General features: G+C 35.8%; 1 non-coding gene across 1 annotated transcript; it reads right to left on the minus strand.

Annotated features, from left to right (window-relative positions):
• Positions 1–7,597: 7,597 nt before the first annotated feature.
• On the minus strand, positions 7,598–7,705 carry LOC112760705 (small nucleolar RNA R71). The gene has a single exon (XR_003181134.1). It is a non-coding gene; the product is annotated as a small nucleolar RNA R71 (small nucleolar RNA).
• Positions 7,706–21,554: the final 13,849 nt, after the last annotated feature.

A 21,554-nucleotide genomic window follows, 5' to 3' on the forward strand; every position in this document is an offset into this window, starting at 1 on the left:
CTTATTGGATATGTGTGTCTGCTATGTTCAATCGTATCTTAATAAAAAATAAATTTTTTTCTCCGGACATATTTAGAGTTTTAAACACACTTAAATATCATCACGTATCAACATGTATAATCTTATTCTTAAAATAAATTTAGAAATAGTATATATTATTATTTATTAAAAAAATATTTTAAATACTTTATATAATTAAAATAAAATATTAAAAATAATTAAAAATTAAATTATATTTTTAATTTCAATAAATTATCAAAATATCATTATAAATTATCTAAAAAATACTTTATATTATATATATATATATATATATATATATGTGTGTGTGTGTGTGTGTGTGTGTGTCATGTGTGTCTTTGCGTCTTATAAGATTTTAAAATTCATATGTCCATGTGTCCTATGTAGTATCTCGTGTCCGTATCCCGTGTCCATGTCAGTGTTCATGCATCATCGTTTAGAACCAATCAATCAATAATACATCACAATTATGTTTTATTTGTTTATATTAAAGGTTTTTTTGTGAAATTATTATTGAATTAGTTTTAAATTTTTTAAAAAATTAGCCGCTACAAATATATTTAATGAAAATAAAAAATTTTTAAAATAAAATTAAAATAAAATAAAATCTAAAATTATTTTTAAAATTTTTATCAAACTTTAAAGCTAAAAATTATAGTTTATCCATTATTTTATTATTTTTAGTATTTTTTATTAGATTTTATAATATAAAATAAAATATTCACATTCTCTTTTAATAAATTATTTTCTTTTTAAAATAATCCAAAAAAAATTTTAAAATATTCTAAGATCATTTCAATAGAAAATGAAAAGGTTAGTTATTGAGGTTTTTATTAAAATTAGTAAAAAAAACTCAAAATATAAATAATACAAAAGCTAAATTAAAACAAGTCTCTATTATTTTACTATCACTAAAATGGATTTATATAATGGGTTCGACTATGGTGCTAAAACAAAAGTTTTTCAGCATCTGCTGAAAGGAGTTGGCATTAAAAAAGAAGAACACGTGTGGTTGTTGTTTTTATAGGAGAAGACAAGTTCTGAGACAAAGCAGCGATGGCAGATGGCAGAAATTTTTACAGATTGATTACCGTGTGAAGTCTGATAATATTATAGTATTAAGGAATTATTAATTTGGATTATATTTTTTTGGTTATTGTTGTTTTTGAGCATGGGCTTGTGTTTTAGTTTTTGGCGGATGTAAATTGGAAAGGTGTATACTTGGTTTTTGGTGAATAACTTATTTTTTCAAGGTGAAAGTAAGATAAAAACAGAAACCATAATAATAATAATAATAATAATAATAATAACAATAATAACAATAATAATAATAATACATTTAAAATGATTGAAGTACATTGTCCCCTAATTTTTTTCAACCCGCAATGATTGATAAACCATTATTTTATGGTTTATTTTGTATTGAATTGAGTGGATTTTATCCATGATTCTCACACTTATGTATATAATTCGCATGTTTTACATTTTCCTTCCTAACTCTGTGCTATGATTGAAAACATGCTTCTTTGGCCTTAAATTTGCTAATTTTAATCTTCTCTTATTACCATTCGATGCCGTGATATGTGAGTTAAGTGTTTTCAGGTTTTCCAGGGCAAGAATGGCTTAGAGGATGGAAAAGAAGTATGCAAAAGTGGAAGGAACACAAGAAATTAAGTATTTCAGAATCTGGTAGCGACGCGCACGCATGGACGACGCGTACGCGTGACTGGTGCATTCGACAGATGACGCACACGCGTGGCTGATGCTTACACATGGCCAGTGAAAAGTCCAATGACGCGTACACGTGACTTACGCGTACGCGTGACAAAGCGTCATGTGCTGCAGGGATGATAAGTCCTTGACCCCTCAGGATCTGTGGACCCCACAGGATCCCCACCTACCCCTACCTCTCTTCTTCTCTCCTCCTCACACCTTTCCATAACACTCTTCCCCAAAATAACCTCCACCAATCACCTCCATTACTCCTCCAAAACCATCATACAACCCACCTACACCCACCCACTCAAATTCAAACCATCACTCCTTCCTTTTCACACATCATAACCACCTACAAGTCCCCTTAGCCGAACCACTCACACCTCTCCATCTCATCTATTTTCTTCTTCTTCTACTCCCTCTTCTCTTCTTTTGCTCGAGGACGAGCAAACCTTCTAAGTTTGGTGTGGTAAAAGCGTTGCTTTTTGTTTTTTCATAACCATTTATGACACCTAAGGCCAGAGAAACCTCTAGAAAGAGGAAAGGGAAGGAAAAAGCTTCCACCTCTGAGTCATGGGAGATGGAGAGATTCATCTCACAAGCCCATCACTAAAAAAAGGATGGAGCAAACAAGAGAGCCCACTCATGGACCTTAACAAGAGCATGAGGAAATTCCTCATCATGAAATCTCTGAGATGCCTCAAGGGATGCACTTTCCTCCACAAAACTATTGGGAGCAAATTAATACCTCCCTAGGAGAATTAAGTTCCAACATGGGACAACTAAGGGTGGAGCACCAAGAGCATTACATCCTCCTCCATGAAATTAGAGAAGATCAAAGAGCTATGAGGGAGGAGCAACAAAGGCAAGGAAGAGACATTGATGAGCTAAAGCACTCCATAAAATCTTCAAGAGGAAGAACTAGCCGCCATCACTAAGATGGACCCGTTCTTTAATCTCCTTACTCTTTATTTTCTGTTTTACATTTACTATGCTTTATGTTTAATTATGTTTGTGTCTTTACTACATGATCATTAGTGTCTAGTGTCTATGCTTTAAAGCTATGAATGTCCTATGAATCCATCACATTTCTTAAATGAAAAATGTTTTAATCACAAAAGAACAAGAAGTACATGATTTCGAATTCATCCTTGAAATTAGTTTAATTATATTGATGTGGTGACAATACTTTTTGTTTTCTGAATGAATGCTTGAACAGTGCATATTTTTGAATTTGTTGTTTATGAATGTTAAATTTGCTGGCTCTTGAAAGAATAATGAAAATGGAGAAATGTTATTGATGATCTGAAAAATCATAAAATTGATTCTTGAAGCAAGAAAAAGCAGTGAAAAAAACAAGGCTTGCGAAAAAAAAAAAGAAAGAAAAAAAATGGCGGAAAAACAAAGAAGAAAGAAAAAGAAAAAGCAAGCAGAAAATGTCAAGTGCTCTTTAAACCAAAAGGCAAGAGCAAAAAGCCACTAACCCTTTAAACCAAAAGGCAAGGGTAAAAAAGATCCAAGGCTTTGAGCATCAGTGGATATGAGGGTCCAAAGGAATAAAATCCTGGCCTAAGTGGCTAAACCAAGCTGTCCCTAACCATGTGCTTGTGGCGTGAAGGTGTCAAGTGAAAAGCTAGAGACTGAGCGGTTAAAGTCGAGATCCAAAGCAAAAAAAGGAGTGTGCTTAAGAACTCTGGACACCTCTAATTTGGGACTTTAGCAAAGCTGAGTCACAATCTGAAAAGGTTCACCCAGTTATGTGTCTGTGGCATTTATGTATCCGGTGGTAATACTGGAAAACAAAGTGCTTAGGGTCACGGCCAAGACTCATAAAATAGCTGTGTTCAAGAATCAACATACTGAACTAGGAGAATCAATAACACTATCTAAATTTTGAGTTCCTATAGATGGCAGTCATTTTGAGCTTCAAAGGATAAAGTGAGATGCTAAAACTGTTCAAAGGCAAAAAGCTACTAGTCCCGCTCATTTAATTGGAACTAAGTTTCATTGATATTTTGGAATTTATAGTATATTCTCTTCTTTTTATCCTATTTGATTTTCAGTTGCTTGGGGACAAGCAACAATTTAAGTTTGGTGTTGTGATGAGCGGATAATTTATACGCTTTTTGGCATTATTTTTAAGTAGTTTTCAGCATGTTTTAATTACTTTTTAGTATATTTTTATTAGTTTTTATTTAAAATTCACATTTCTGGACTTTACTATGAGTTTTTGTATTTTTCTATGATTTTAGGTATTTTCTGGCTGAAATTGAGGGACCTGAGCAAAAATCTGATTCAGAGGCTAAAAAAGGACTGCAGATGCTATTGGATTCTAACCTCTTTGCACTCGAAGTGGATTTTCTAGAGCTACAGATACCCAATTGGCGCACTCTTAATTGCATTGGAAAGTAGACATCCAGGGCTTTCCAGCAATATATAATAGTCCATACTTTGTCCGAGTTTTGACGATGCAAACTGGCGTTCAAACGCCAACTTTCTGCCCTATTCTGAAATTAAACGCCAGAAACAGGTTACAAACCAGAGTTAAACGCCAGAAACAGGCTGCAACCTGGCGTTTAACTCCAAGGAAGACCTCTACATGTGAAAGCTTCAATGCTCAGCCCAAGCACACACCAAGTGGGCCCGGAAGTGAATTTCTGCATCAATTACTTAATTCTGTAACCCTAGTAACTAGTTTAGTATAAATAGAACTTTTTACTATTGTACTAGGGGTCTTTTTCCCTATTTTTTCAAATTCATATGCCATTTGGGGAGGCTGGCCATTCGGCCATGCCTAGACCTTGTTCTTATGTATTTTCAACAGTGGAGTTTCTACACATCATAGATTAAGGTGTGGAGCTCTGCTGTTCCTCGAGAATTAATGCAAAGTACTATTGTTCTTCTATTCAATTCATTATTATTCTTATTCTAAGATATTCATTCGCACACAAGAACATGATGAATGTGATGATTATGTGACACTCATCACCATTCTCACTTATGAACGCGTGATTGACAACCACTTCCATTCTACATGAAAACAAGCTAGAGTGTGTATCTCTTGGATTCCTGGTCCACGACGCATGGTTGCCTCTCCTGAAAATAGAGCCTTCCATTCCGTGAGATCAGAGTCTTCGTTGTATAAGCTAGAATTTGGCAGCATTCTTGAGATTCAGAAAGTCTAAACCTTGTCTGTGGTATTCCGAGTAGGATCTGGGATGAGATGACTGTGACGAGCTTCAAACTCGCGACTGTAGGGCGTAGTGACAGACGCAAAAGGATAGTAAATCCTATTCCTACACGATCGAGAACCAACAGCTGATTAGCCATGCAGGAAATCGTAGAGGACCATTTTTACTGAGAGGATGGGAAGTAGCGATTGACAACGGTGACACCCAACATACAGCTTGCCATAGAAAGGAGTATGATGGATTGGATGAAGGCAGTAGGAAAGCAGAGATTCAGAATGAACAATGCATCTTCATAAGCTTATCTGAAATTCTCACCAATGAATTACATAAGTATCTCTATCTTTATTTTATGTTTATTTATCTTTTTAATTATTAAAACTCTATAACCATTTGAATCTTCCTGACTGAGATTTACAAGGTGACCATAGCTTGCTTCAAGCCGACAATCTCTGTGGGATCAACCCTTACTCACGTAAGGTTTATTACTTGGACGACCCAGTGCACTTGCTGGTTAGTTGTATCGAAATTGTGAAAAAGAATTTAAGATTGCAAACGTGCGTTTTGAGTTTTTGGCGCCGTTGATGGGGAACAAACAATCGCGATTTCGTGCACCAAGTTTTTGGCGCTGTTGCCGGGGATTGTTCGAGTTTGGACAACTGACGGTTCATCTTGTTGCTCAAATTAGGTAATTTTATTTTATTTTAAAGCTCTTTTATTTCTTATTTTTGAAAAATACAAAAAAAATTTCTTCTTTTTCGTTCTTCCCAAAATAATTTTCGAAAAAACAAAAAAAAATTAATAAAATCATAAAAACCAAAAATTTTGTGTTTCCTGTTTGAGTCTAGTGTCAAATTTTAAGTTTGGTGTCAATTGCATCTTTTTAATTTTTCTTTAAATTTTCGAAAACCCATGCATGATGTTCTTCATGATCTTCAAGTTGTTCTTGATGATCTTCTTTATTTGATCTTTGCATTTTCATGTTTTGAGTCTTTTCTTGTTTTTCATATGTATTTTCAATTTGTTAGTGTCTATAGTTTGAAAATTTCTAAGCTTGGTGTCTTGCATGTTTTTCTTTTCTTAAAAATTTTCAAAATTATGTTCTTGATGTTCATCATGATCTTCAAAGTGTTCTTGGTGTTCATCTTGACATTCAAGGTGTTCTTGCATATTTTCCTTGTTTTGATTCATAAATTTTATGTCATGTGTCATTTAGATGTTTTTCTCTCTCCTCATTAAAAATTCAAAAATAAAAAAAATATCTTTCCCTTATTCTTCTCATAAATTTCGAAAATTTGATTTTATTTAGTCAAAAAGTTTTAAAAATCTAGTTGTTTTTTATGAGTCAAGTCAAATTTTTAATTTAAAAATTCTATCTTTTCAAATCTTTTTCGAAAATCAAATCTTTTTCATTTTTTCTTTCATATTTTCGAAAATTTCAAATTGATTTTCAAAAATATTTTTCTTATTTTTATCTCATATTTTCGAAATTAATACTAACTATTAATATTTTTATTCAAAAATTTCAAGTTGTTACTTGCCTATTAAGAAAGGTTCAATCTTTAAAATTTTAAAATCATATCTTTTAATTTCTTGTTAGGCAAGTAATCAACTTTAATTTCAAAAATCAAATCTTTTTAAATCTCTTTTTCAATTCTTTTTCAAAATAAATTTCAATCACATCTTTTTCAAAACTTAATTTCAAAATCTTTTCTAACTTCTTATCTTTTCAAATTTGATTTTCAAATCTTTTTCAATTAACTACTTGACTTTTTTGTTTGATTTTAAAAGTTTTCTATTTCAATCATATCTTTTTCAAAACCACCTAACTAATTTTCTCTCTAATTTTCGAAAACTCTTCCCCACTTTTTCAAAATTCCTTTTAATTAACTAATTGTTTTAAATGTTAATTTAATTTTATTTTGTTTCTCTTTTTAAATTTCGAATTATAACTAATATTTAAAATAAAAACGAAAATATTTTTTTATTTTTTTATTTAATTTTCGAATTCTTCCCCCTCTCATCTCTTTCTCCTCTCATTCTTCTATTCTTCTCTTCTTCTACTCACATAAGGGAATCTCTATACTGTGACATAGAGGATTTCTCTTCTTTTCTGTTCTCTTCTTTTTCATATGAGCAGGAACAGAGATAAAGACATTCTTATTGAAGCTGATCCTGAATCTGAAATGACTCTTAAGAGGAAACTAAGAAAAGCTAAAGCACAACTCTCTGGAGAGGACCTGACAGAAATTTTCGAAAAAGAAGGAGACATGGCCGAACCCAATAACAATGATGGAGATGCAAGGAAGATGCTTGGTGACTTTATTGCACCCTCTTCTAACTTTTTTGGAAGAAGCATCTCAATTCCTGCCATTGGAGAAAACAACTTTGAGCTTAAGCCTCAATTAGTTTCTCTGATGCAGCACAATTGCAAGTTTCATGGACTTCCTTTGGAAGATCCTCATCAGTTCTTAGCTGAATTCTTGCAAATTTGTGACACTGTCAAGACCAATGGAGTTGATCTTGAGGTCTACATGCTTATGCTTTTCCCTTTTGCTGTAAGAGACAGAGCTAGAACATGGTTGGATTCACAACCTAAGGAAAGCCTGAACTCTTGGGAAAAGCTAATCAGTGCTTTCCTGGCCAAATTCTTTCCACCTCAAAAGATGAGCAAGCTTAGAGTGGAAATCCAAACCTTCAGACAGAAGGAAGGTGAGTCCCTCTATGAAGCTTGGGAAAGATATAAGCATTTGATCAAAAGGTGTCCTACTGACATGCTTCCAGAATGGAACATCATATGTATATTCTATGATGATCTGTCTAAGTTGTCAAAAATGTCATTGGACCATTCTGCAGGATGATCTCTTCATCTGAAAACCCGTACAGGAGCTCAGGAACTCATTGAAATGGTTACAAATAACCAGTTCATGTACACCTCTGAGAGGAGTCCTGTGAACAATGGGACGCCTCAGAAGAAGGGAGTTCTTGAAATTGATACTCTGAATGACATATTGGCTCAGAACAAAATATTGACTCAGCAAGTCAATATGATTTCTCAGAGTCTGAATGGATTGCAAGTTACATCCAACAGTACTAAAGAAGCATCTTCTGAAGAAGAAGCTTATGATCTGAGAACCCTGCAATGGCAGAGGTGAATTACAAGGGAGAACCCTATGGAAACACATATAATCCTTCATGGAGAAATCATTCGAATTTCTCATGGAAGGACCAACAGAAGCCTCAACAAGGCTTCAACAATAATGGTGGAAGAAATAGGTTTAGCAATAGCAAGCCTTTTTCATCATCTTCTCAGCAACAGACAGAGAATTCTGAACAGAGCCATTCTGACCTAGCAGCCATGGTCTCTGATCTATCTCAGACCACACTAAGCTTCATGAATGAAACAAGGTCCTCCATTAGAAATTTGGAAGCACATGTGGGTCAACTGAGTAAGAAGATTACTGAAACTCCTCCCAGTACTCTCCCAAGCAATACAGAAGAAAATCCCAAGAGAGAGTGCAAGGCCATAACCATGACCAACATGACCGAACCTGGAGAGAGTGAGGAGGACGTGAGTCCCAATGAAAAAAGCCTCATGGGACGTCCTCTGGACAGAGGAGAGTTGGTCCTTCAGTTGAATGAGGACTACCTTGTATTCAAGACTCAAGGTTCTCCTTCTATAACCATGAAGAGGAAGCATGAAAAGCTTCTCTCAATCCAGAGTCAAATAAAACCCCCACATTCAAACTCTAAATTTGGTGTTGGGAGGCCACAGCCAAACTCTAAGTTTGGTGTTGAGAGGCCCCAACCATGCTCTGATTATCTGTGAGGCTCCATGAGAGCTCACTGTCAAGCTATTGACGTTAAAGAAGCACTTATTGGGAGGCAACCCAATGTTATTTAATTATATCTATTTATTTTCTATGGTTATTTTATGTTTTTTGTAAGTTGATGATCATGTGAAGTCACAAAAACAACTGAAAAATCAAAAACAGAATGAAAAACAGCATTAAAAATAGCTCACCCTGGAGGAAGAGCTTACTGGCGTTTAAATGCCAGTAAGAAGCATCAGACTGGCGTTTAATGCCAGAAAGAAGCATCAAGCTAGCGTTAAACGCCAGAAACAAGCAGCAATCTGGCGTTAAACACCAGGATTGCACTCTAAGGGCGTTTACACCCCTAAATGGAGCAGGGATGATAAGTCCTTGACCCCTCAGGATCTGTGGACCCCACAGGATCCCCACCTACCCCCACTTCTCTTCTTCTTTCCTCCTCACACTTTTCCATAACAATCTTCCCCAAAATAACCTCCACCAATCACCTCCATTACTCCTCCAAAACCATCATACAACCCACCTACACCCACCCACTCAAATTCAAACCATCACTCCTTCCTTTTCACACATCATAACCACCTACAAGCCCCCTTGGCCGAACCACTCACACCTCTCCATCTCATCTATTTTCTTCTTCTTCTACTCCCTCTTCTCTTCTTTTGCTCGAGGACGAGCAAACCTTCTAAGTTTGGTGTGGTAAAAGCGTTGCTTTTTGTTTTTTCATAACCATTTATGACACCTAAGGCCAGAGAAACCTCTAGAAAGAGGAAAGGGAAGGAAAAAGCTTCCACCTCTGAGTCATGGGAGATGGAGAGATTCATCTCACAAGCCCATCACTAAAAAAAGGATGGAGCAAACAAGAGAGCCCACTCATGGACCTTAACAAGAGCATGAGGAAATTCCTCATCATGAAATCTCTGAGATGCCTCAAGGGATGCACTTTCCTCCACAAAACTATTGGGAGCAAATTAATACCTCCCTAGGAGAATTAAGTTCCAACATGGGACAACTAAGGGTGGAGCACCAAGAGCATTACATCCTCCTCCATGAAATTAGAGAAGATCAAAGAGCTATGAGGGAGGAGCAACAAAGGCAAGGAAGAGACATTGATGAGCTAAAGCACTCCATAAAATCTTCAAGAGGAAGAACTAGCCGCCATCACTAAGATGGACCCGTTCTTTAATCTCCTTACTCTTTATTTTCTGTTTTACATTTACTATGCTTTATGTTTAATTATGTTTGTGTCTTTACTACATGATCATTAGTGTCTAGTGTCTATGCTTTAAAGCTATGAATGTCCTATGAATCCATCACATTTCTTAAATGAAAAATGTTTTAATCACAAAAGAACAAGAAGTACATGATTTCGAATTCATCCTTGAAATTAGTTTAATTATATTGATGTGGTGACAATACTTTTTGTTTTCTGAATGAATGCTTGAACAGTGCATATTTTTGAATTTGTTGTTTATGAATGTTAAATTTGCTGGCTCTTGAAAGAATAATGAAAAAGGAGAAATGTTATTGATGATCTGAAAAATCATAAAATTAATTCTTGAAGTAAGAAAAAGCAGTGAAAAAAACAAGGCTTGCGAAAAAAAAAAGAAAGAAAAAAAATGGCAGAAAAAAAAGAAAAAAGAAAAAGAAAAAGCAAACAGAAAAAGCCAAGAGCTCTTTAAACCAAAAGGCAAGAGCAAAAAGCCAGTAACCCTTTAAACCAAAAGGCAAGGGTAAAAAGGATCCAAGACTTTGAGCATCAATGGATAGGAGGGCCCAAAGGAATAATATCCTGGCCTAAGCGGCTAAACCAAACTGTCCCTAACCATGTACTTGTGGCGTGAAGGTGTCAAGTGAAAAGCTTGAGACTGAGCGGTTAAAGTTGAGATCCAAAGCAAAAAAAGGAGTGTGCTTAAGAACTCTGGACACCTCTAATTAGGGACTTTAGCAAAGTTGAGTCACAATCTGAAAAGGTTCACCCAGTTATGTGTCTGTGGCATTTATGTATCCGGTGGTAATACTGGAAAACAAAGTGCTTAGGGCCACGGCCAAGACTCATAAAGTAGCTGTGTTCAAGAATCAACATACTGAACTAGGAGAATCAATAACACTATCTAAATTCTGAGTTCCTATAGATGGCAGTCATTCTGAGCTTCAAAGGATAAAGTGAGATGCCAAAACTGTTCAGAGGCAAAAAGCTACTAGTCCCGCTCATTTAATTGGAACTAAGTTTCATTGATATTTTGGAATTTATAGTATATTCTCTTCTTTTTATCCTATTTGATTTTCAGTTGCTTGGGGACAAGCAACAATTTAAGTTTGGTGTTGTGATGAGCGGATAATTTATACGCTTTTTGGCATTGTTTTTAAGTAGTTTTCAGCATGTTTTAATTACTTTTTAGTATATTTTTATTAGTTTTTATTTAAAATTCACATTTCTGGACTTTACTATGAGTTTGTGGGTTTTTCTATGATTTCAGGTATTTTCTGGCTGAAATTGAGGGACCTGAGCAAAAATCTTATTCAGAGGCTGAAAAAGGACTACAGATGCTGTTGGATTCTGACCTCCCTGCACTCGAAGTGGATTTTCTAGAGCTACAGATACCCAATTGGCGCGCTCTCAATTGCGTTGGAAAGTAGACATCCAGGGCTTTCCAGCAATATATAATAGTTCATACTTTGTCCGAGTTTTGACGATGCAAACAGGCGTTCAAACGCCAACTTCCTGCCCTATTCTAAAATTAAACGCCAGAAACAGGTTACAAACCAGAGTTAAACGCCAGAAATAGGCTGCAACCTGGCGTTTAACTCCAAGGAAGACCTCTACACGTGAAAGCTTCAATGCTCAGCCCAAGCACACACCAAGTGGGCCCGGAAGTGAATTTCTGCAATTACTTAATTCTGTAACCCTAGTAACTATAGTTTAGTATAAATAGAACTTTTTACTATTGTACTAGGGGTCTTTTTCCCTATTTTTTCGAATTCATATGCCATTTGGGGAGGCTGGCCATTCGGCCATGCCTAGACCTTGTTCTTATGTATTTTCAACGGTGGAGTTTCTACACACCATAGATTAAGGTGTGGAGCTCTGCTGTTCCTTGAGTATTAATGCAAAGTATCATTGTTCTTCTATTCAATTCATTATTATTCTTATTCTAAGATATTCATTCGCACACAAGAACATGATAAATGTGATGATTATGTGACACTCATTACCATTCTCACTTATGAACGCGTGATTGACAACCATTTCCGTTCTACATGAAAATAAGCTAGAGTGTGTATCTCTTGGATTCCTGGTCCACGACGCATGGTTGCCTCTCCTGACAACAGAGTCTTCCTTTCCGTGAGATCAGAGTCTTCGTGGTATAAGCTAGAATCAATTGGCAGCATTCTTGAGATCCGAAAAGTCTAAACCTTGTCTGTGGTATTCCGAGTAGGATCTGGGATGGGATGACTGTGACGAGCTTCAATTTCGCGACTGTAGGGCGTAGTGATAGACGCAAAATGATAGTAAATCCTATTCCTACACGATCGAGAACCAACAGCTGATTAGCCATGCGGAAAACCGTAGAGGACCATTTTCATTGAGAGGATGGGAAGTAGCCATTGACAACGGTGACACCCAACATACAGCTTGCCATAGAAAGGAGTATGAAGGATTGGATGAAGGCAGTAGGAAAGCAGAGATTCAGAATGAACAACGCATCTCCATACGCTTATCTGAAATTCTCACCAATGAATTACATAAGTATCTCTATCTTTTTTTTATGTTTATTTATCTTTTTAATTATTAAAACTCTATAACCATTTGAATCCGCCTGACTGAGATTTACAAGGTGACCATAGCTTGCTTCAAGCCGATAATCTCCGTGGGATCGACCCTTACTCACGTAAGGTTTATTACTTGGACGACCCAGTGCACTTGTTGGTTAGTTGTATTGAAATTGTGAAAAAGAATTTAAGATTGCAAACGTGTGTGCTGAGTTTTTGGCGCCGTTGATGGGGAACGAACAATCACGATTTCGTGCACCAGTACGTCACGTCTTATATCTGAAAAATAGAAAATCCACGACGAGTGAGAACTCGAAGGTTCCCATTAGGGTAATAGTTCCAAATAAAGACTACATAAAGAAATATGAACCCTCTAAACAATCTTAATTCCAATTTCACAGAAGTTCAAGCCTAGGATTTTAAAACTAATCCCAACATGGTTAATCCGCTAAATCTCAGCTCGGTGACTACCTCTAGTCTTAATCATTTCCAATACATCATCATCTTTCCTCAGTCATAAGATCTTTCAATCACATATTCAGTTCAATAGGATTAATCACAAACACAAAGTGAATACAAAGTAATCACAATTAAGCACAATTAGAATAAGTAGTACAACTAACAGTTAAGTAGGATAATCAGTTAGGCAAACCAAAACAATTATGCACACTCAAACAATGACAAACAAATGCAGTATGATGCATGTCTGTCATACTGTCCGTGAGCTCACGTGTCAGTTAAAGTGCCAGACTCGACACATCCGGCCAGTAGCTAACCCAGACATTGTCTCTTAGTTGCGCATCCCCAGGAGGAATATTATCGAAGGAGAGTGCCTTTCTACCTTCTCCTAGAAGAATTACGAAGGAGTGTGCCTTTCCATATTCGAAGGAGTGTATATTTTCACCTTACAACCAATAGAAATATGAGAGAATAATATGGAAAAGAGTGTCTTTCCACCTTCCTCACATCCACACCGCAACAAAAGAGGGAATCATTCATCTTCAACTTGCCTATTCGTGAGCGGAATAAAACTACTGTCCTCACCGTGGGCAGGATGAACCACCATTCCCACAATGTTAGTAACGCAAGCGGGACTAAACCCACGACCTTGCCAATCAATAATCATTATCAACCAAAACTCACTATCATCATCAAATTCATCATAATCATAATCTTAACCAATCATAACCCCATTCCTTTATTAAATAATCAATCTCATCATTCCATGAGCTGGATTAAGCCAACATCCTCACTGTGGATGGGACAAAGCCACCATCCCCACATAATAACCGCATACTGAGCAAGCGGGACGATACCACCGTCCTTGGTCAAGCAAGTAATCAATATCACATTTACAATTAATTCACAATTCCAACCAATTTTGGGAGATATAACTCATCATAACCCCATTCTTTTATTAAATAATCAACTTTATCATTTCGTGAGCGGGACTAAGTCACCGTCCTCACCGTGGGCAGGACAAACCACTATTCCCATAACATCTAATACATCTTATTTTACATGTTTTATAGAGGAGTACCCCCAATTTAAATTCATTAATTCCATCCCTAATGATATTAAGGTCAAAAAGATGATTTCTAGAGTTCATACAGAGGATACAGGGGGTTACAAGTTTACCAGAAAAGTTTAATAGTACAAAAATAGTATTTTTCAAAAATCAGCTATGTGCACACGCACACATTATAAAATTCTGCAATTCTGCAGAATTTTCAACAGTGACGTCCGAACTTTAAAAACTCATAACTTTTAGTACAAAAATTGTTTTCCCTCCATTCTTCGACAATCTTAAAGTAGAAATTTCCAATTTTAATTCAACATAAATTTCATCCAATTCCAAACTCCAAGCGCCAAGTTATGCCCCATTGAAATTGGCCAAAATTTTCAGTTTACACTAATTTTCTGCATAACCAAAATTTCCATTTCTCATATTCTTTTCTTTCCAAACCAATACAAAATGCTCATTTCAACACTCAACTCAAACCATATCTATCCATTTCACTCTACAACACATCTAACAACAAACTTTCACCAAACATAAATCTCCATTACCAAAATAATGTCATTTTTTATTAAAATCAAAATCAATAATTGATCATCCAAACCTTCATTTAACCATTTTCAAAACCATATCATTTTTTCTTTATTCAAACTTATGTTAACAATTAATCATCCAAATTCAGTTTTATGTATCACTTACAACAATTTCAAGCTCAACCATTATACCACAATACAATCAATGTATATCCATAGTTTACATGACTCAAATCAATTCCGCTAAACTTATCAAGGGATACAACTCATCCAATTATGGTCTCCGATCCAATTTTCATTCAACCATCAATCAACAATTCAATTTTCTACTTCATTGATAATAATTCAACCTCAACACAAACCAAAACATACAATTTACTCAATCAAGGCCTCCAGCCACAAATCCACTCCACATATAACAATTACCCAACATAAAAATTCACACTAAGGCATCTAACTTAGGTTTTCACATAACATTTTATGGTGTTTACTTGAAACCAAAATCCGTACCTTAATTGACGGTGGTTCCAACCTCTTGAACCTTTTCTCCGGCCAATTTGAATCTCTACGAACTCCTCACCAAGCAAGCCAAGCACTTAAATTCGCACCAAATCAAGCCAAGCATTCAAACTACTCCATTTAATCTAATTACATCAAATTCTCAATTGTTTATACCAGCTTTTCGCATAAACTAGAGAGAAATAAAGGAAAAATATTCCTTACCCTATTCTATATGATCTTGGATCAAAACCTCGCTAGAATTTGAGATTGAGCTTCCCCTAAAGCACCAAATTATCAATTTCAACCAACACATACCAAAAACGCGAAAATGGATGAAAATTGAGTAATGGAGTAAGGTTCTCGTGATTACTCACTGCAAAAGTTATATAAAATCTGAGACGAACGCGTAGCTGCAAACAGATCGTTGATCGGAGCTCTGGCTTGTGGGGATAGTGTTTTAGGAGATGAATAGTGTTTTTAGATTTTGGAATTTCTCCCCCATCTTCACTCTCACTCTCGAGCTCTCTGTCCCCTCTTTGGCTAAGTGTGTTGAAACGGGAGGGTGAGTCACTTTAGTGACTTTTAATGAGGGGCGTTTTCATTCTTCCGCCTATTGACCCACCTAGGGCAAAATTTTAAAGATAAGTGTTACAGACTTAAGTCTGTACAGTTAAATATAATGTCAGTACACGTTTTTCCATAAATAATTATATTTTCGCGCTCCAATTAATTTTCTAAGTTAAATTTTTATCTATAAATTTTTAAATTGTAAATTATAAATTTTTAACCCAAACCGAACTATTTAAACCCTCTTAGCTCACTTTTAATAAATTAATTAATTAATTAACTAGTTAATATTTTTTCGGATCTTACAAGACTCACCTCACTTGTAGCGTTTGGGAATTAGGTCAACTTCTGTATTTGCATTAACTCTCACGAAATAAATTACATTAATGCTAAGCTCATTTTGACACCTATCCACATTTCATGGGTCATTTTCATGTGTATTTTGCAAGAATCTATCTATTTATTATCTATCTATTTATTATTATAAAGTTGAGTAGTCCCAACAGTAGGCTACTACCCAATCCATCGACATCTGGCCAAAATTTTTGTTCCTGCTTTTTCTAAAACTAAAATAGAGAAGAAAAGGATTTGCGAATTTTCTCTCAACCCAAAGTGTGTCCCCGATTCCGCCTCCATGGGCTCGACGCGTGGAAACAGTTGTATTTCAATTTGTGTTATCGGGGGAGATCTTTGCCCAACGGGTTGAAGAGAGTCATTCTCGCGGCAATATCAAAACGACCATCTAGGGGAAGAAAACGGAAATTCTAGCTTCTGATTGGATGATTGGGGTTAATAATGGATTGAGAAGTCATTGTCCCTGATGGAGAAGAGGAAAAGAAGCAGCAATTTTCCCCCTAATTCTAAGCTACCTTCTTATCCATTGTGTTTAACGCATGTTAGAGCATTAGCAATCCCAAAACGATGGAAGGGTAATGGAGCGTACTGCAATAATTTGAGCGGGATTGATGGAAATCTTTTTTCCTATCTAATTATGGGTTTCTCTCTCCTTCACCCACAGAAATTAGAATCATTCTCTTCTTTTGACACTCTTTCTCCTTTTTCTCTCTTCTCTGGTCATCGTCCTCATTTTATCTTCATCTCACCAACTGGAAATTGTGTTTCAAGTCACCAGAGACGGCTGGACATTCACTCATCAGAATAGAGCTAGAAGTTGCAAATGTCATCGCCGTGGAAGGAGCAGAAGCTAGCCGGAAAACCTGTAAGGTTCATCATCAGCACTGGCACACAAGGAGATAAAAGAGCCCCATTAAAGAGCTCATCAACGATGTCCACTCTTCCACTTCCTCTCACCAACTGTAGCCTTATTTTCTCCTGAACTGTTAGCTTTCATTTTTGGCCTCAAGGAGCAGTTAATTGAAAACAGAGTCTCTTTTAAGTCTTTACGTTTTTTAACAGTGTTTATTTACATGTATTCTTATTAAACTATATTAATGTTCTTATTAAACTTCATATTTTGGTGTTCATAGCAACGAACAAAGCACAGAACAGAGTTCCAGGAAATTGTGTTTTGCTGTTATAAATGTTTTTTCTTTATTTTTTCAGAGTAAAGAAAAAGGAAACATTTTAATAGCAATGCTTGGTTCAACTGTTTCTTCTTGCGGAAGGGAAAAAGAGTTTGCCAAGGTGGACGAAGAATGGACCCTCGGTAGGTATTCTTTTTCTTTGAGAAATCATTTTTGGATAAAGAATGTATTATTTATTTATTTCTTCCAGAAATGGTATAAATACAGTTTGAAAATCGGCTATTGAAAGATTTAAGGCTTTATAGGATGCCATTGAAAGCATTGATTTGTAGATGTATAACATTCAGTAGTTACACAATCAAACACACTTACTACAATATTCTTTTACTAGAATTGTATGTATGCTCATACCCATTTTATTCTTTTTAGTTTGGAATGTAGTGAGAAAATTGAAGACTTTTTTTTTAAAATATTTAGATGCGTATTCATTTTTGTGCATTTTAAATATTGGAACGTCAAGTAGACAAATTGGACTTTAGACAAATGTTCTACTTGGTGAAAGAAAATGCTTTGCTTTCCAACACTGTCATGAGCTTAGACAAAGATGTCTCCAAGGTGCGAATTATTAGTATATAATAAAACAAATTTGTCTTTAAAGAAATAATTGTTAGCTTCTTGTGTAAGACCCATAATTTTCGAAAAATATTATTATGAGTTAATTTCAATTTATTTATTCATTAAAGATGCTATTTTTAGAAATTATTTCATTAAAAGTAATTAAATCAAATTTTGACAATTAAATTAGAAATTTTACTAAATTTTATAATTATTGAATAATTTTCTATATTTAAATTATACAGCTTAACAGTAGCAAAAGAATATGAATTTTATACAATTTAGTTAAATAATAGAGATTCTAAAATTTAATATTTTAATTTTATAAACAAAGAAAATTAATTATATTATCTTTAATTTTAAATTAAAATATTCTATTAAAAGTCAATTAGTAAACTAATAATCAAATAACATTTTCAAAGTAATTTTAATAGATTAAAATTAGGTTTTTAATTAATACTCTATACCCCTAATTTTATTAAAACTATCTAAGACACCCCATCCTAATCCTAATTTACCACCGCCACCCCCTCAACCCTTATGCAGACCTTCAGAAAAAAGAAAAGAAACAAAAGAAAGGGAAGAACGAAGTGGGGCAGGGAAATCAGGGAAGAAAAAAAAGAAAGAAAGGGAAAGAATAGAAAGGGGGAAAACAGGGGAAGCTTGAAGAAAGAAAGACAAGGAAGGGAGAAAGGGGTATCGAGGGAGAAGAGAGGAGGAACGGCGCCGGCGAGGAGCCCACGGTCGCCGCCGTCACGCCGCCAAAGAGATCAGAGCCGCGAAGAGAGAGAGCTCAGGAGAGAGAGGAGCGTCACCATCGTTGTCACGGTCGCAGGCGTGAAGGCCGCCGTTGTCGCCGTGCCTTGCCCAGTCGCCGTTGAGATGGCTGAGCGCGAGGAAGAAGTAGCTTTCGTCGTCACCAAGCCGTCACCGCCGGTCCATCCACGAGCCACCGCCAGAACCGCGAGGAGAGGAGATGCATGTCTGACCTGTCGCCGTCGGCCCGTCTAGCCCGAGCCTCGTCGCCGTTGCCACCGCATCCTCGGTGCATCTCTGAAGCTGCGTCGTCGATTAGGTTAGGGGGAGGGAGAATCGTGAATGAACAGAGGAGGAGGAGAACGCGTGGTGGTGGGTGTTCTCTTAGCCATCGCCGTCGAAGGATGCTCCACCGCTGCCGTTGAAGGAACCATTGCCACCAGAGCCCTAGCCGTCGTCGCTGTGGGAGCTCACCACCACTATGAAAATGAACTGAGGCAAGCATTCTTGCTTTTGGTTTTCGTTCTGTTTTTATTTTTTGTTTTTGTTCTGTTCTTGCTTCTAGCTTTTATTCTAATTATTAGGGTTTGCGGTTCCGTCTCCTTTGAAGCTACTACCAGTTGTTTTGAAGATTTTGTCGTAAACCTCACCGTCAAGCCTAGAAGGAGTCGCCGCTGTTGTTGTCTCGGGTAGCACTATTCTTCCTATTTTGATTTCAACTCCTTTAATTCTGAAATTTATAATGTTTCTGCCTTTGTTCTACTACTATTTGGTTTCCCTGTGCTACCCTTACTCTAATTACAGAAATATGTTTTCATTCTAGCCACTGTCGATTTATCTATTGCAAAGTCATAATTGATAATGGAACTGCTAAGATCGCTGCTGCGGCCATGAATTGGGGATAAAGGGGATTATTGAGTTAAATTCTACGATTGAGACATTGAGGTAGGGGCGCTTTTCTTAAACTTGTTTACTTTTCAGAGTTGTTATAAATCGATATTAATGCGTAAAATACATTTTTGGTGATTTCGTAAGTCTTATGAATTGAATTGAGTTGTTTTGGATGAATGAGGTTATTAGTTATATTGATTGATGGATTGATTGAGAAAGTTGAATATTATGATTAGTTGAATGATGTTGTTAAAGTAGTTTTTCTAGAGTTGTTGGAAGAGATTTAATAATGGCATTTAGTTTAATTTTGGAAACGATTCAATTTTTAGGAAAGGTTTAGTATTGAAATTTGATTTGATATTGAACCCGATTTGATATCGGAATTTGATTTTAAAAACAAATTTGGAAAGGACTTGATATTTGAAAACGGTTTGTTTATTGAGAATAATTTACTATTTTGGAAATGGTTCGAACAGGGTTTGAGGAACGGTTTGGTTTGAAACTGTTTGAGAAAATCGAGAGTTCTTAATTATTGATTAATGTTGTTGAATGAGGTTGATTTAGATTGCGATTTATAGGATTGGTTGATTGAATTCTGGATTTTGCAATTTCCTTGTGTTGAGTGTGGTTGTTGTGAAAATTGTTATTGGAAGTGATTTGAGTGATTAGCAGGTGTTTGGCTTGGTTTGGTTGGAACCCGAAAAGAGTGGCAAAATCCGAGTTTTAGAGGAGATACTGCCAAAATTTTATAAAATTAAAAGTTTCGTTTGAAGTAATTGTCTAAAAAGATTTGGTTTTAAACGTTATATGTTTTAAGATTGATTTATTTAAAAGAAGGAATTATGTCTTGAATTGGAATTGTTAATGAACGGAATGGAAAGAAGGATGATGAGGATTTTCTTTGAAACATGAGTTTTGAATGAAATTGGAAATGAGATTTGAGTTGATGAATGATGATGATGTTGAGAATGTTGAAATAAGATCTTTGAATTACTCATGTGGATTATGAATTTGAATTATCTGAGATACGAGGTTCCCTCGATAAAGTACCATGGCTTGCCACCACGTGTACCAGGTTGAAAACTCGATACTCTGTTGACCCTACGACGTAAGTGTGACCGGGCTATATATAAATTTCCGAGAATGTTACCCCCATTGAACAATATTGATTATTTGAGAAAAAGCTATGCATAGACTCTTGGGGATGCACGTCGGGGGACAGTCTAAGGACAATTCAGACTTGTCGGGTTGGCTGGATAATCGGCAGATGAGACTCATCAGCTATAGGACAGGCATGCATCATATGCATTTGTATGCTTTGCTTGGGTTTGAACTTGTTTTGGTTTGCCTAATTGCTAAACTGTTCTTAACTGCTACTTGAACTATTTGCTGTAACTACTACCTACTTGTGCTTTCCTTGTCTGTCTTGCCTGTGTTTGTCCTGGCGTGCTACATTTGAGAATGAACTTTGGTGCTGAATTAATGATTATGTTGTTTGATTGCGTGGTTAGTTTCTGATTGAGATTTTCCTATAAGAAAGGAAAGGTTTCGGATTTCTGAAATATTAAACATTGTTTCTTTGAAAAGGTTTTTGAAATATTACCTATTGGATTTTTTTTAAAAGATTCATAAGGCAATGATAATCACTGGAGCTTGAAAACAGTTTTCTTATTAAATATCTTCTTATGACAACTTTGAAACTCCGTGGTGAGACCATGTGGTTAGGTTCTCACCCCCTTACAGCTTTACCTTTTCAGGAACCGGATGCACCATTATGAAGAGTTATACTGCGTTTGGTTTATATGTTGTTGTATTAATTAGATTATTTTCTTCCCTCATCTTTGTTATTACGAGTTTGTAAGAGGGATAGGAGGTGTATGTTTTATATATATATTATATTATAAGATATTATTTAAGAAGTCTTGTATATGAATCTATGCCTGCTTGTTTTTTTTAATTATAAAGTATTTATTTCCGGTTTTCAAGAAAATCAGCGATACGGTGTTAAGTCACAGGCTCCTATTTTAATATTAAGTATATAAAGTAGTCGTAATACGTCTTGCTATCAGAGTGGCGCAGCCAGAAGCGTGACTTTCTGGTAGTGAGAGTGTTACATCTTGGCTTCATTTATCGATTTTATTGAAGAGTTTAGGACA

This window comes from Arachis hypogaea, chromosome 16, assembly GCF_003086295.3.
Source record: "Arachis hypogaea cultivar Tifrunner chromosome 16, arahy.Tifrunner.gnm2.J5K5, whole genome shotgun sequence".
In the NCBI taxonomy this organism is placed as follows: Eukaryota; Viridiplantae; Streptophyta; class Magnoliopsida; order Fabales; family Fabaceae; genus Arachis; species Arachis hypogaea.